Source organism: Euphorbia lathyris, chromosome 8 (genome assembly GCF_963576675.1).
Source record: "Euphorbia lathyris chromosome 8, ddEupLath1.1, whole genome shotgun sequence".
NCBI classification, from domain to species: domain Eukaryota; kingdom Viridiplantae; phylum Streptophyta; class Magnoliopsida; order Malpighiales; family Euphorbiaceae; genus Euphorbia; species Euphorbia lathyris.
This window is the reverse complement of record NC_088917.1, coordinates 27,604,658-27,620,022: the sequence shown is the minus strand read 5'-3', so window position 1 is coordinate 27,620,022 and position 15,365 is coordinate 27,604,658. Positions and strand designations below refer to the sequence as shown.

Genomic DNA, 15,365 nt, shown 5'->3' with positions numbered 1-15,365 from the left:
AAGGGCAATCACAGCCACAGGCAAGCATAGATAGAAACTCTTGAAAAGTATGTATAGGTCAAAAGTCCATGCTTTGAAAATAGTCAATCCAGGAAGGCAGACTCTCTCTTTCCTTTTTTTTCATCATCTTCTTTTCTTAATTATATGTCTCCAATATAAAATTAAGAAAAGTAACCGAAAAATATATATAAAATCAAGAAATTTTAGGTAAGAAAATTTAATAATATTGTTAAATGTGAAGGTTACCTTTTTCAAAATATACAAATTAAGGAAAATAATTTTTCATTTTAACAAACACTTTTGTTGTAGGAAAACTTATCAAAAGACCAATTGGAAGGTGGTTCAAGGTTGTGATAGCCTGAAATAAAATAAAAAATGAGTCAAACGAGGGGTTACGATCCAACAACCTCACTCTGATGTCTAAGTTACCAAAATTCTGAGCATCAAGATATGTAAATAGTGAAATTCTAGGGTTAGAGACGAGATACTTTGGATACACAACTTTATGTTCTATTTATAAGTGTACTTCTTGAAAATACCGGTTTCTATACCCTAGTTGATGCTTTGTATATGTGTAGTGTGACCACTTTGATTTGGCATGTGCTAATTGCAAGCTGTGTGAATCAGGATAATGACTTTTGGGATCAACGTGCCTATTCTATTAGTCCACATGTTTAGGTGGATATTTTTTCATCATTTTTTTAGTCGGGACATGTGATTGGTCCATGTGGTGTGTTCATTTATTCAGAGTATAGCCAACCATATCCATACTTGGCACCCTGTTAGGGCCTGATAGGCGTATGTCAAAGTATATATTATGTCTCATCTAGGAGCCATAATAATTTTGCGTCTAAGAATTCGTATATAAGCATTACACGAGATCCACTTATGACCCATGACCATATAGTGTTTTCTTTAACAAATCGATCCAATAATCCATAGTCTTTATGAGTACTTATGCCATTGATTGACATCTCATGTCCATGATCGGTAAAACACCATCATCACCCAAGACATATATTGGTCTTTACTCTATCATTGTTCTCATGGTGACAATAGACTAGAGACATTCAGAATGGTGTCCTTATATGCTTTAGGTTTTACTGCCCAAATCACGCATCCAACAAACATGAGCAAACACCTATTTTTGGACACTCAGTTAAGTTGATTTCATAAGTAAACAACATAATAGATTATTTCCTCTAATTAATGATAAAATTTCATAAACAATGTCTCCAGACTAGGCATACACCAACAAACTATGCCAATTTTTTTTGAATGAAGGTTGGGTAAAGAGTTAAAATTAGATTCTGACATCCCGACTAGGTCGGCACCCCAGTCTCTAACAAAACCCAGACCCTTATATATATAAAAAAGAGAAAAGTAGTACAGAGAAAGCTAGAGAAAACGAATGTGAGAGATATTGCAAATGTCAGAGAAAACAAATGAATTACAAAATGAAGGTGACGAAGGCCACCATGTCAATCCAGCTGCGGAGGTTCCGTGCCGAGCTAAAGAGTCCGCCGCTTGATTCCCTTCCCGGAATATGTGTGTGATGACAATGTTCATGGTCGCACATTGATCAAGGCATCTTAGCCACTTCTGTCTGATTGACCAAGGCACAACCTTTGAGCGGTGGCGGAGCAGGTTTACCACGAACATTGAGTCTGCTTCTATCCAGAGGTTCCACCATTCTTTTTCCCAAGCCAGGTCTACCACAATTGTCCTATCACTCATTGTAATAATTAGTTACGGTATATTTGTTGGAGAGTCTCGTATGTCTTGGAAGGAAAATAAATAGGTTATGGTGGCTGGCTCATCTACCGAAGGTGAATATAGAGCCATGTCACTTACCACATGTTAAGTTACATGGCTTTATGCCTGCTTAAAGACATTAGTCTTAACAATCTGCCCCTTATTATTCTTTACTATGATAATCAGCTGGTTCCAGCTATTGTTGCCAATCTAGTTGATAGCTCCCATTTGTATAGGGTTTTTAGGCCCCTTTTAGCTTCCTTTTGCTTTATTTCCTTTCAGTTTTATTATTGTTTTGTTATCTTTTAGTTAGAATTAGTAATTTCTCTTATTTTTGGCATTTTTTGTGTTTTCAGGTGTTTTTGGGCCTATTTGAGCATTCCCGAACCAGACCGAGCCTTTTGGAGCAATTCTGGACAATTCAGGGACCGTCGGAGCACTTTTGGGACTCGCCAGGGACCATTAGAGCATATTTCGGATAAAAACCAGAGTTCTGCCCCATTTTGGCACTTGTCTCGACGAGACACAAAAGCGTCTTGGCGAGACAAGGCCTGTCTCGACGAGACACATAAGTGTCTCGATGAGACAGGTCCTCGTCTCGACGAGACACTTCCTGTCTCGACGAGACGAGGCGGGAGAGGCGCAAAAACGCCTCTCCCTTACTGGAATGTCGAACTATTATGTCCAAAAAGCCCCTGTTAATATAGAAAACGACCTTTGTACCCCCGGAGACACTAGGGTTTCGCCCTATCTCTATAAATAGGGAGCTCCTCTCAGTTATTCGGGGACGGATTCAATAGGGAGCCGTCGTAATGTAGATTTTTAGTTTTATTTCCTTGCTTTCTAGATTAGGTTTATTTTCTGTTTTGTCTTTTCTTTCAAGAACAATTGATGGGAGAAGCTCCAGATCTTCTATTTTTGTAATCGGATCAGACAAAGCGGGTTTTAGCTTTCTATCTCTCTTATCTTTTGCTTTTATATTCAATTGAAGATGTTTTTCCATTATTCATGATTTCCTCCTATTATGATTAGTTTGTCTATGAACTGATCTCCATCCAATTTGGGATGGGGATGAAATTGGTTGTATGAATATGTATGATTAGAGATCTAGGACCCTTGATTGATCAGTTTATGCATGCTTAATGCCTAGATATTGTTAGAAACAGGATTTATGCTAGAATGAACATTGATAATGATCAACTAGCCTGTTTATGTATATAATGTGCCTAATGCCTGTGACCCTGACATTAAATAGGATTATAGATAGATGAGAACCTGACCACGGAATTGTCTATACCGAATTTGTATAAACCTGACTTCGCTAGAGACCACTAGGAATGAGGCTTTGTGGCTGGGCTACGGCTTTAGCCTTAGTTGTCAATAAACCTAATGCTTTGCATGACTTAGGGTATATACCTAATCAAGCCGTCACCCGAATGCATGTGAATAGGAAGGACAATTCTGATCAAATTAGTCTTTCACTTAGGACAATTACCTTCAATCATTGGTAAAACATAAATCTGAACTCCCTAAACCCATACATAAGATTCAATCAAAGGATTCCTCAGCTTAGGTTGTGCCATCCATTAATTCACCTTCTACCCTGTCAATTGTTCCCTTTATTTTGTTATTTCAATTAGTTTGTTTATCAAAAACCCAAATCTTTATCCAACCCTCTAAACAATTAGATCATTCTAGGTAGATTTGCTAGTTATAACGAATAGTCCTTGTGGTTCGATCTCGTGCTTAGCACAATATTACTTGTTGTGATAGGATACACTTGTCCTATTAAATGCTATATACTTTACGAGCATCAAGTTTTTGGCGCCGTTGCCGGGGACTATTTTGTTTATAATTAGATTAAATTTGCTTGGAACTATTTTATTTATAATTAGATTATATTTCGAAATACCCGACAACAACACCATCAAGTTTTTGATTAAATGTTGCCGGGACTAATTCGATTATAATCTGCGTAAATCGAATAGGTTGAAATGATTGTTTAGATTTGTATAAAAAAAAATCATTAATTTTTTTCTTTTTCTTTTTCGTTGTTTTCTTTTTATGTTTATTTCTTTCTTTTTTTTTCTAATGGCAGGACCCTATAAGCAAAACACTCGCCAACGCTAAATTGATTTCTATGACAGTCGTTTGGATTTCAAAGCTTAGCATCGGACATTCGGGGTTGGAGTGACAGCCACCCCTGAGGGAGTTTTTCTATCATATTTCTTTTCTGCACTTTATGTTTTGCTTTTATGGATTTTATGAAGTAAATGCATGGGTAAGTGTGGGGAGGAGATAATAGGATAGAATGGCTTTAGATTCTTGCCATTAATTTCTTATGTTTTTGTTTTAAATTTTAGGATTTCATGCTTTCTGTTTTTGTTTGCTTTTTATTTTGATTCTAGGAATAAAAAGAATCCTAGGCAGTTGAATTTGATACATTTAGCTATCCCGCAATATAGTTGACAATGCGCTTAAAAATTTGCACATTCTAAATGAAATTGATGCATGAGAAAAATCTTGAACAACGTTTGAGTCTCCAAAAAGTATTGTTTGCCTAAAATTGACATGGAACGGAACGTTAGTTGAGGCTAGGATTGATACAAATAACCCTTAAATTGTGAGTTAGAGCCAGAAAGATCAATATTTTAGACTCATGATTAGGAACAATTGATCTATTAGGTGTGGGATTACATTTATTGTCTTTGTGCTCATAGGAATTGCATCCAATACTGGTTGAATTTTGTGTTTCTATTAAACTTAAAATGATTAGGCAACCTAGGTATAACCCTTTGTGAAATTTAGCCTATTTCTTTGTTTAGCCAAAATCCCTTAACAATTCCACTAGATAAGCCCCTTTGAGCCTTTTACCCATTTCTTTGATCAACCCTGTTACAAACCTTAGCCTTCTTAAATACCATTTCTCACCCAAGTTAATTGACTCAATTTAGTTTTGCTAAATCCTTAGACACACATCTCCTTCAAATTCTCGCTAGCAATCATTAAAAGGTTGTAATTTTAATAGAAGAAGCAACCAATTTTCACTCTTTATCCCCTCTATTCAAAAGAAAAAAAAATGGTTAAAAACCAAAAAAAAAAAAACAAAAAAAAATAAAAAATAAAAAAAAAACAAAATAGAGGAAAGGATAAAAGACGTGTTTATATTTTTAGTTGCTTCCCGAATACTTCACTGATTCACAAACACAACCTTGAGCTTAAACCTTCTTTTACATAGCGGAAAACGTGTCCCTTTTGAATTTCGACTTGCTTGAGGACAAGCAAGATTTTAAGTGTGGGGAGGTGGTTTATAGCTCCCTAATGCTGAAAATTTGTCCTTTTTTGCAAAATTTTTAACTATTTGAGTCATTAACTTTTTGCCTATAAATTCCCTTTTTCCTACCCCAACCTTTAGCCAATGTTACAACCCTTAAAGACCTATGATTTTGTTTAATTTTAATGCATTAATTTTGACCGGATGGATGATGCAATCCCAACGTGACCACTTTGTGCAATAAAATGTAGAGCGTTTCCAAAAAAAATTTACACCCAAACACTTGAGCGTTAGAGTGACCACTTGTGAGCTATCAATTTTAGTTCTCTTTTTTCGTTTTCATGAAGTGTTGATTGATAAAACCAATTAATCAGTTTTGGAGACTCGTCTGAGGTTCATTATGTTTTTAATTGCAAAATGAGTAGTCTGAACTGTTGTGAATAATAAAGTGTAGAAGATTCTTGTTTTTGTAAGGGAGCTATTTGTTGATTTTTCTCTGCTTTGGATTCTGTCTTGCTTGAGGACAAGCAAGATTCAAGTGTGGAGAGGTTGATAGCTCCCATTTGTATAGGGTTTTTAGGCCCCTTTTAGCTTCCTTTTGCTTTATTTCCTTTCAGTTTTATTATTGTTTTGTTATCTTTTAGTTAGAATTAGTAATTTCTCTTATTTTTGGCATTTCCTGTGTTTTCAGGTGTTTTTGGGCCTATTTGAGCATTCCCGAACCAGACCGAGCCTTTTGGAGCAATTCTGGACAATTCAGGGACCGTCGGAGCACTTTTGGGACTCGCCAGGGACCATTAGAGCATATTTCGGAAGCCCAGGGACCAAAACGGATAAAAACCAGAGTTCTGCCCCATTTTGGCACTTGTCTCGACGAGACACAAAAGCGTCTCGGTGAGACAAGGCCTGTCTCGACGAGACACCTGTCTCGACGAGACGAGGCGGGAGAGGCGCAAAAACGCCTATCCCTTACTGGAATGTCGAACTATTATGCCCAAAAAGCCCCTGTTAATATAAAAAACGACCTTTGTACCCCCGAAGACACTAGGGTTTCGCCCTATCTCTATAAATAGGGAGCTCCTCTCAGTTATTCGGGGACGGATTCAATAGGGAGCCGTCGTAATGTAGATTTTTAGTTTTATTTCCTTGCTTTCTAGATTAGGTTTATTTTCTGTTTTGTCTTTTCTTTCAAGAACAATTGATGGGAGAAGCTCCAGATCTTCTATTTTTGTAATCGGATCAGACAAAGCGGGTTTTAGCTTTCTATCTCTCTCTTATCTTTTGCTTTTATATTCAATTGAAGATGTTTTTCCATTATTCATGATTTCCTCCTATTATGATCAGTTTGTCTATGAACTGATCTCCATCCAATTTGGGATGGGGATGAAATTGGTTGTATGAATATGTATGATTAGAGATCTAGGACCCTTGATTGATCAGTTTATGCATGCTTAATGCCTAGATATTGTTAGAAACAAGATTTATGCTAGAATGAACATTGATAATGATCAACTAGCCTGTTTATGTATATAATGTGCCTAATGCCTGTGACCCTGACATTAAATAGGATTATAGATAGATGAGAACCTGACCACAGAATTGTCTATACCGAATTTGTATAAACCTGACTTCGCTAGAGACCACTAGGAATGAGGCTTTGTGGCTGGGCTATGGCTTTAGCCTTAGTGATCAATAAACCTAATGCTTTGCATGACTTAGGGTATATGCCTAATCAAGCCGTCACCCGAATGCATGTGAATAGGAAGGACAATTCTGATCAAATTAGTCTTTCACTTAGGACAATTACCTTCAATCATTGGTAAAACATAAATCTGAACTCCCTAAACCCATACATAGGATTCAATCAAAGGATTCCTCAGCTTAGGTTGTGCCATCCATTAATTCACCTTCTACCCTGTCAATTGTTCCCTTTATTTTGTTATTTCAATTCATTTAATTCAATTAGTTTGTTTATCAGAAACCCAAATCTTTATCCAACCCTCTAAACAATTAGATCATTCTAGGTAGATTTGCTAGTTATAACGAATAGTCCTTGTGGTTCGATCTCGTGCTTAGCACAATATTACTTGTTGCGATAAGATACACTTGTCCTATTAAATGCTATATACTTTACGAGCATCACTAGTCCTACATGAGTGCACCAAACATGTGGAAGTGGACTATCATTATATGCATGATCAAATCCAACCCGATTCTATTGAAACTAAAGTTTCCTCCACATAACAAGTTGCAAACATCCTCGCCAAGATTCTACTCGTGAAACTTCGTCGATCTCTTATTCGCAAGTCGGGAGCTTCTCATTTCTCTCATTCTCCATTTTGAAGGGGAGTCTTAAGGGATACAATAGTCTTTTATATTCAATTTGTTTAGCCTTTTCATTTTCATGTAGCATTGTTCTCCTTTTACGCAAGTCTCTTATGTTGAAACACCTTTCCACATGATTTTGATTTGACAAAATTATTTAAGTTAATCCCATGATTGAATAATTAAATTTAAGTGCTTTGATTTAATTGTACTAATGAGTTCGTTCAATGTTGAGTAAGTTAATTAATAAGAACAGGAATTGAACATCTATAAAAGAAAGCCAAAAGTCAGCAGGCGCAAGTCACACAGCAAAAGCTGAGTAAACTGCAACTCAGCTTAGCGAAAGAAAATGTCTTCCTCAGAAAGGCTTGAAGGCGAAGCCGCTGAGTCAAGCTGAGTAGTCGTCAGGTTAGCATCAGAAATCCGTCAACTTGGAAGACAAGGTCTGACCATTTTCTGAAATAATCAGAAGACTCAGAAATCTGTCGGAAGGACCATTTCGAGAAGCATGGACCATCTAATATTTACTAGAAGACAAACCTGGCGCAAAAAGACAAACCTGGCGTTAGAAGACAAACCTGGAAAACCTGGCTCCTGACGAAAACAGAAGACAAGATTGGCCTGCAGCACTGAGTGCTGACCAAGTGATGACGAATGAAGACCGTTTCCCCACAACGGCTATGTCAGGATTCAAATCATTGGCGCCTCAAAGATCACTATAAAAAGGCCAATTCATCACTTGGATCATATACAAGACAGACAAGCAAATCTTCATCAAGTCAATTGCGAAATCCAAAATAGAAGCTGTCTGAAAAAGAAAAAGCAAGCTCTTACACCAACTCCTATTTTTGTGTAAAAGTCTAGAGTGATTTTATTCATCTAAAGTGTTCTTCACTAAGTGAGAACAAGTCTTGTATCATCTGTAAAAGGTTAGAGAAGCTGAGTACTCGGTTATAGTACTTAGTGGTAGAGAGAAGCTGAGTACTCGGTTATAGTACTCAGTGGTAGATAGGATTGAGTAGACGAATAGAGGATGGTACTCTTGCATACTCAGTTGCTATTGTAAAAGGTTCGTGCTCTACTTTTAAAGAGCTCGGTAGAGGATTGAAAAAGCTCGGAAGGATTCCGGGGAATGGACGTAGGCGGAGAGGCCGAACCAGGATAAGTCTGCTGAGTAACTTCTAACCCTATCTCTTGATATATATATATATATATGTATGTGTTGCTTGCTTAACATTACTTAATAAAATAATTTGTACACGCTGACGCTGAGTAATCTGAGTGCTGAGTTGGAAACTGACTTAAGTGTTACTTCCCAACTCACGATTGAAATAGCTCTAGTCAGTGTCTGTCTAAAGCTGTCTCACACCATACTCAGCCGTGCTGACCTAAAACTGAGTTAAAGCATCAAATCTTAAATTAAGTCAGTATTAATTAATAAAAAGTTATAATAGTTCCTAACCCCCCCCCCCTTGGAACTAACTCTACTACGTTACACGAGACCAACAAGTGGTATCAGAGCTAATAGCTCACTATTCAAGATAAAACTATCTTAAGCTGATCCCTGTAATGGCTGAGAACAACACTCGTTTTCTTTCAGGAAATCAAACAACTCAGATACTTCCTGAGGGATTATCTATTAGTCGGCCTCTGCTGTTCTTCGGGTCAAACTATACGTTCTAGAAGAATAGGATGAAAAACTTCATTCAGGCAACAAATATGAGTGCATGGCTAGCTATAGTCCAAGGCCCTTTTGTTTCCTATGAAATTATTGATGGTGTAAAAACTGTCAAAAGCGAGGCCAAATGGTCAGAAGATGACCTTAAGAAGTTGCAAAATAATGCTTCGGCTATAAACATGCTTCACTGTGCTTTAGATGCTGCAGAATACAATAAGATTTCAGGTTGTGAGTCAGCACAAGAAATCTGGAAAAAGCTGGAGGTAACCTATGAAGGAACCAGCAAAGTCAAAGAGTTCAAGATGAATCAACATATGCGGCTGTACGAGCTGTTTGAGATGAATGACAATGAAGACATCTCTGAGATGAATGCAAGATTCACTAACATAATCAACGAGCTCAAAAGACTCGGCAAGAACTTCACTGAAGAAGAACAAGTGAAGAAGATTCTAAGAAGTCTTCCCAAAAGCTGGCAGGCTAAGAACATAGCTGTCGAAGAAGCTCAGGACCTGACTACCTACAAATATGATGAACTCATTGGATCTCTGCTGACCCAAGAGATTTCAATGAAGAATTTTGAAGTAAAAGAAAAGTCTGAAGACAATAAGCAAAAATCTCTTGTCATGAAAGCTGACCCAACTGATTCTGACTCATCAGATGATGAGGAAATGGCCATGTTCACCAGAAAAATGAAAAAGATGTTTCAAAAAAATGACAAATACAGCAGTAAGTCATTTAAGAAAAATGATAAATACAAAGCTGAGTCGAGCGACAGCAGACACAGGAAAGATAGCACAAAGCCCGTTACTTGCTTTGAATGCCATCAAGTTGGTCACATCAAGTCAAGCTGTCTAACCCTGAAGAAAGACAAGAATGGCAGTAGAAAGGCAATGGTGGCCACGTGGAGTGATAGTGATGAGTTAACCTCGTCAGAAGCTGATGCAACCAAGTCGGCAAATATTTGTTTCATGGCTGACGAATCTGCTGACCCCTGCCACTTTGATCAAGCTGATCCCTCTGGTGGGTTTGACCATAAGGAACACTCAACTGAGGTAATGTCCCTACCTTTGCTCAGAAATGAAATGATAAATGCCCTGAGTGATCTCTATACACTTATCAAAAAGTGTAACAAGAAAATTTGAGCACTCAGCAGGCGGTGTGATGAGATTGAAGAGGTCAAACTCAGTGACCTCTGACATCTTCTCTAGGACAATATCAGGCAAGATGAAAATTTAAAAATCATGCATAGGATTGTCTCTGAAGTCCAATCAGATTCTAAGAAACTGAGGAAGGACATCACATCCATACAGAACCAGTTGAGTTCATCGGCAAAGAAAAGGTTCTATCCAAAAGCTGAGTACTTAAGTACTAGTCAGCGAAGATGGAATACTCAGCAGTATGGTCAATGTGACTGTTGTGGAAAGAAAGGACACACCATAAAGGTATGTTGGCATACTCAGCACCAACGTGCTGACCAAAAATGGAAATACCCCCAAAGGGAAGTGTATTGTGACTTTTGTGGGAAAATGGCCACACTATAAATGTATAAAGGGCGGACCGGTCGCACTACGCGTCCCCGCTAAGCGGGGGTCCGGGGAGGGGTCCCACCACAAGGGTGTACTGGGGGCAAGCCTTCCCCTGCCAATTTATTTGGCAAGAGGCCGCTCCTAAGACTCGAACCCGTGACCTCTTGGTCACACGACAATAACGTTTACCATTGCGCCAAGGCTCGCCCTCGCCACACTATAAATGTATGCCATCACAAAATTAAGTATGATGCATCACCTGTTGACTCTAACAAACGAGGACCCAAAAAGACTTGGGTACCTAAAGATAACTAGTTACATTGCAGGTGAGCCTGAGGTGTGCTGAGAAGTCAAAGCTATGGTACATTGACATCACATGCTCAAGGCATATGACTGGTGATGAAACTCAGTTCATCACACTTGTGCATAAATGAGGAGGAAATGTAAGTTTTGGATACAACAAAAAGAGTAAGATAGCAGGGTCAGGTACTGTTGGTGGTAATCCTACTATTAAGTCAGTCTCCCTAGTCAGAGGACTTGAATATAACCTATTGAGCGTAGCTCAGCTGTGTGACAGCGGTAGAAAGGTTGTATTCGATGCCACTGAGTGTAAAATACTCGAGGGCAAAACAAATAAGTTGATTTTAACTGCACCTCGTGTTGACAACGTTTTCATGCTAAACTTAGAAAAGAAGTTTTTAAAGAATATATGCTTAGTGTCAAAGGAAGATAATTCCTGGCCATGGCATAGGAGACTTGGTCATGTAAGCATGGACCTCCTTGCCAAATTAGCAAGAAAGAAATTAGTTGAGGGATTGCCCAAACTCAGGTTTGAAAAGGATCAATTATGCAATGCTTGTCAGCAAGGAAAACAAACTAAGAAATCTTTTCAAAGTAAAAATGTAGTCTCAACCAAGCGTCCATTAGAGTTACTACACTTGGATCTTTTCGGACCAGTCCAGCCGCTGAGCTTGGGTGGTAAGAAATTTTCCTTGGTCATTATAGATGACTTCTCTCGGTACACTTGGGTCATCTTGCTGAGCAGCAAGGATGAAGCATTTGAGTTGTTCTCAACATTGGTTAGAAAACTTGAAAATGATAAAGACCTCAAATTGGCTCACATCCGAAGTGATAATGGCGGAGAATTCAAAAATCAACAATTTGATGAATTTTGTGAAGTCAGCGGCATTGACCACAATTTTTCTGCTCCTAGAACTCCTCAACAAAATGGGGTAGTTGAAAGGAAGAACAGAACCTTAGTCGAAATAGCTAGGACAATTCTGAGTGAGAATAGGCTTCCAAAGTATTTTTGGGTGAAACTGTCAATACAGCTTGCTATATACTCAATAGGGCTCTAGTCAGACCTATACTTAAGAAAACCCCCTATGAACTTTGGAAAGGACGAAAACCCAACATTGGATATTTTCATGCCTTTGGTTGCAAATGTTTTATTCTAAATACTAAAGACAACCTTGCTAAGTTTGATTCAAAAGCTGACGAAGCTATATTCTTAGGCTACTCAACAAACAACAAAGCATATAGGGTGTTCAATAAACGAACTCAGGTCTTAGAAGAGTCTATAAATATTGAGTTCGATGAAACTGACCCTGCAGGAAAGATAAGTCAGCCTACCGAAGATGACCCATGCTCAGCTTCCGCTGACCAAAATGGAGCCACCGAGTCACTACCTCCAGGGCTGACCCAAGGTAAAAACGAACCTCAAATTATCTTTGCTGACCAATATAATCCTACAGAGATTGTTGAAACACCTACCCTGAAGACACTACATTGCCAAAAGAGATCAAGGTTCCAAAAGGACACTCTGAAAGTAGCATCCTTGATGCCGCTGAGAACACCCTGATGACCAGAAATCAACTCAGGAGATATCTCAGCAAACGTAGCCTTCGTGTCAGTTCTTGAACCAAGAAACTTCTCAGAAGCTGAGAACGATGAATTCTGGATAAATGCGATGCAAGAGGAGCTCGATCAATTCAAAAGAAACGAAGTATGGGATTTAGTGCCTAAACTAAGGAATCAAAAGACCATAGGAACAAAATAGGTATTTCGTAATAAGCTAGATGAACAAGGAAACGTAGTCAGGAACAAAGCCAGACTTGTCGCTCAAGGTTACAGTTAGTAGGAAGGTATTGACTATGGTGAGACATTCGCCCCTGTAGCTAGATTAGAAGCTATAAGAATATTGTGTACATATGCTAGCTTTATGAATTTTTGTTAAGCCCAAAATATACCTAAAATATCATATATAAATACATTAAATGTACATTGAAATCGTGCTAATTATATTCATTTAGAGTACTTTTACGTCTTTATTTACTTCTTTGATGCAAGGTACTTAATTATTTGGTTAAATCCAAATAGGAGCTAAAACGGAGGAAAAACGGAGGAAAAACCTAAATTATGTGCCAAGAATACGTATCAATCAGTAGACCGACTCAAAGAAGACAAGAAGCAGCCGAGAGACGGGGAAGAAAGCCCCTGTCGTGACTGAATTTTTTAGAATCTCAGTCGCGACATACGATCACCAGTCGCCGGAAATTTGAAGTCTTCAGCTCGCCCCTTCACCCCCTGTCGTGACTGAGATTCTCGGAATCTCATATGAGACAGCGAAGAATTCTGCACAGATTTCACATGTTTAAATCCAAGAAACGCGTCTGTTCGTTTGGATAAAAGCGACCCTTCACCAGCGGACATGACCCTTCAATTACAACCCTTCACCAACTATAAATAAGTGATCCATTTCAGAAATCAATGTTGTTGGCTAAGTTAGAAAAGATAGAGAAATCAGAGATTTATTATGTTGAGTTTTTTATTCAGAAAGAGTCAGAAAGTTAGATTTCATTTCTGTGTAAACAAACTTGATGTACACAAGTTGTTATTAGATTAGCTATAAACACAGTAGTATTAGTTTAGTTTCAAAGGTTGATCAGAGACAAGTTTTCATTCTGGTAGTGGACCTAGCTGTCTCTATTCCGAAGATTCGGTGAGAAGAACTAACGGCTGAAGTGCAAAGAGGTCTGACAAGCCTACAGAGTTTGAGGGAAAGATTGACAACCCGGATCTCAAAGTTTTCGTTAAAATGCTATCCATGTTTCTTCTTCTCTGTTAACTTGTGAAGATTCACAATCCATTAATGATATATTTATTTTATTCAATACATTCTTCCTGTTGATTATTTTGATATTGTTCTGACAAAATGATTTTCAAAATGATAAATTGGTGTTTTTATTAAAACGTTTTGTACAATCATATTTATATAGAAACTTTGTTGAACACTTGAAAGAATTAGTTTTTATGGATGATATGATCGTTAGCGCGGCTTATCGGATATAAAATACTAATTTGATTAAGGTAGAAATCTGCTCCGATCCAGAGAGATTTCTACGGTTCAAAGCCATTTAATTGCATAAATTCTTGTATTATTGCATGTTCATAATCTTACCAAAGTTATAGTTGCTTTCTTTGCTTAATGAAAATAAGTTTTATACCTTCTATTTATTCCAACTACGGAACCATCTGTCTTGTAATCAAAATCTCAAGACAGAATTGTTCTCTAAATTCAATATAATATTCTCATCTAATCCTAATTTATCCGAACCAATACAATCAATTAAACGATTTTCTTTAGTTAAACCTAAAGACGTGAATAAACCCGAATTAAATAAGTTCTTAGTTAAAAAGCGTTCCATGTGGGTTCGATATCTTTTATTACTACAAGCGTATACCGTGCACTTGCGGAAATCGCTCAACAAGTTTTTGGCGCCGTTGCCGGGGATCGCCAATTTTTTTAACAAAATTTTAGATTTTTCGTGTTTTATTTTGAATCTAGGTTTAAACATACTTATTTTAATTTTTGTAATTTATTAATTTTAATTTACTAATTTATTTATTTTTCAAATTCTGTTTTGAAGGTAGTTTCGGTTCGTGCAAGATTTCAAGTTCATGCGCAGTTCTCGAAGTTCAGGCATTCCACCAAAACCACTAGATCCAGAAATTGATAGAACCATTAGGAAGAACAAGAAAGATAAGAAAAATAAAAACAAAAACAAAACCCCAGTAAAAACACATACCGAGCCGGAAAAAATGGCAAACCCACCAACACTTATGGATTATGCTAGGCCAGGTGTGGCCGGTGTAACCAATAGTGTAGTTAGACCCAGAATCACCGCAAACCAATTTGAAATTAAGCCAGCTTTGCTTAATATGTTGCAAAATAATGTAACATTTTACGGGTTACCTAACGAAAATCCTAACACCCATTTGACAAATTTCCTTGAAATTTGTGACACTTTTAAAATACCAGATGTGACTGCCGAAGCAATCAAACTTCGCCTTTTTCCTTTCACTTTGAAGGATAGAGCCAAAGAGTGGTTAACTTCAATGCCAGCCGCAACTTTTGAAACTTGGGAACAATTAGCGCAAGCCTTTTTATCAAAATATTTTCCTTTAGCAAAAACCGCAAGAGTCATAAAAGAGTTAACATCTTTTTCTCAAAATGATAATGAGACTCTTTATGAGACTTGGGAACGTTTTAAAGAACTTCAACGTTTATGCCCACACCACCAATTACCCGCTGAACTTCTAATGCGAACATTTTATAATGGACTAAATCCCACAACTAGAAGTTCATTAGATGCTATATCGGGAGGGCTATTTATGAAGAAAACATCAGCCCAAGCAAGAGAACTTTTGGAGGAATTGGCAATCAACAGCAGTATGTGGCCTGCGGAACGTGGACATATACCGGTGGCGAAACCATCATCCTCAACCACATCATCAATTAAAGGTA

At 37.7% G+C, this 15,365-nt stretch overlaps 1 non-coding gene across 1 annotated transcript; it reads right to left on the bottom strand.

Moving 5' to 3' along the window:
• Nucleotides 1–15,037: 15,037 nt before the first annotated feature.
• LOC136204357 (small nucleolar RNA R71) lies at nucleotides 15,038–15,144 on the bottom strand. The gene has a single exon (XR_010675200.1). It is a non-coding gene; the product is annotated as a small nucleolar RNA R71 (small nucleolar RNA).
• Between the last annotated feature and the right edge of the window lie 221 nt (nucleotides 15,145–15,365).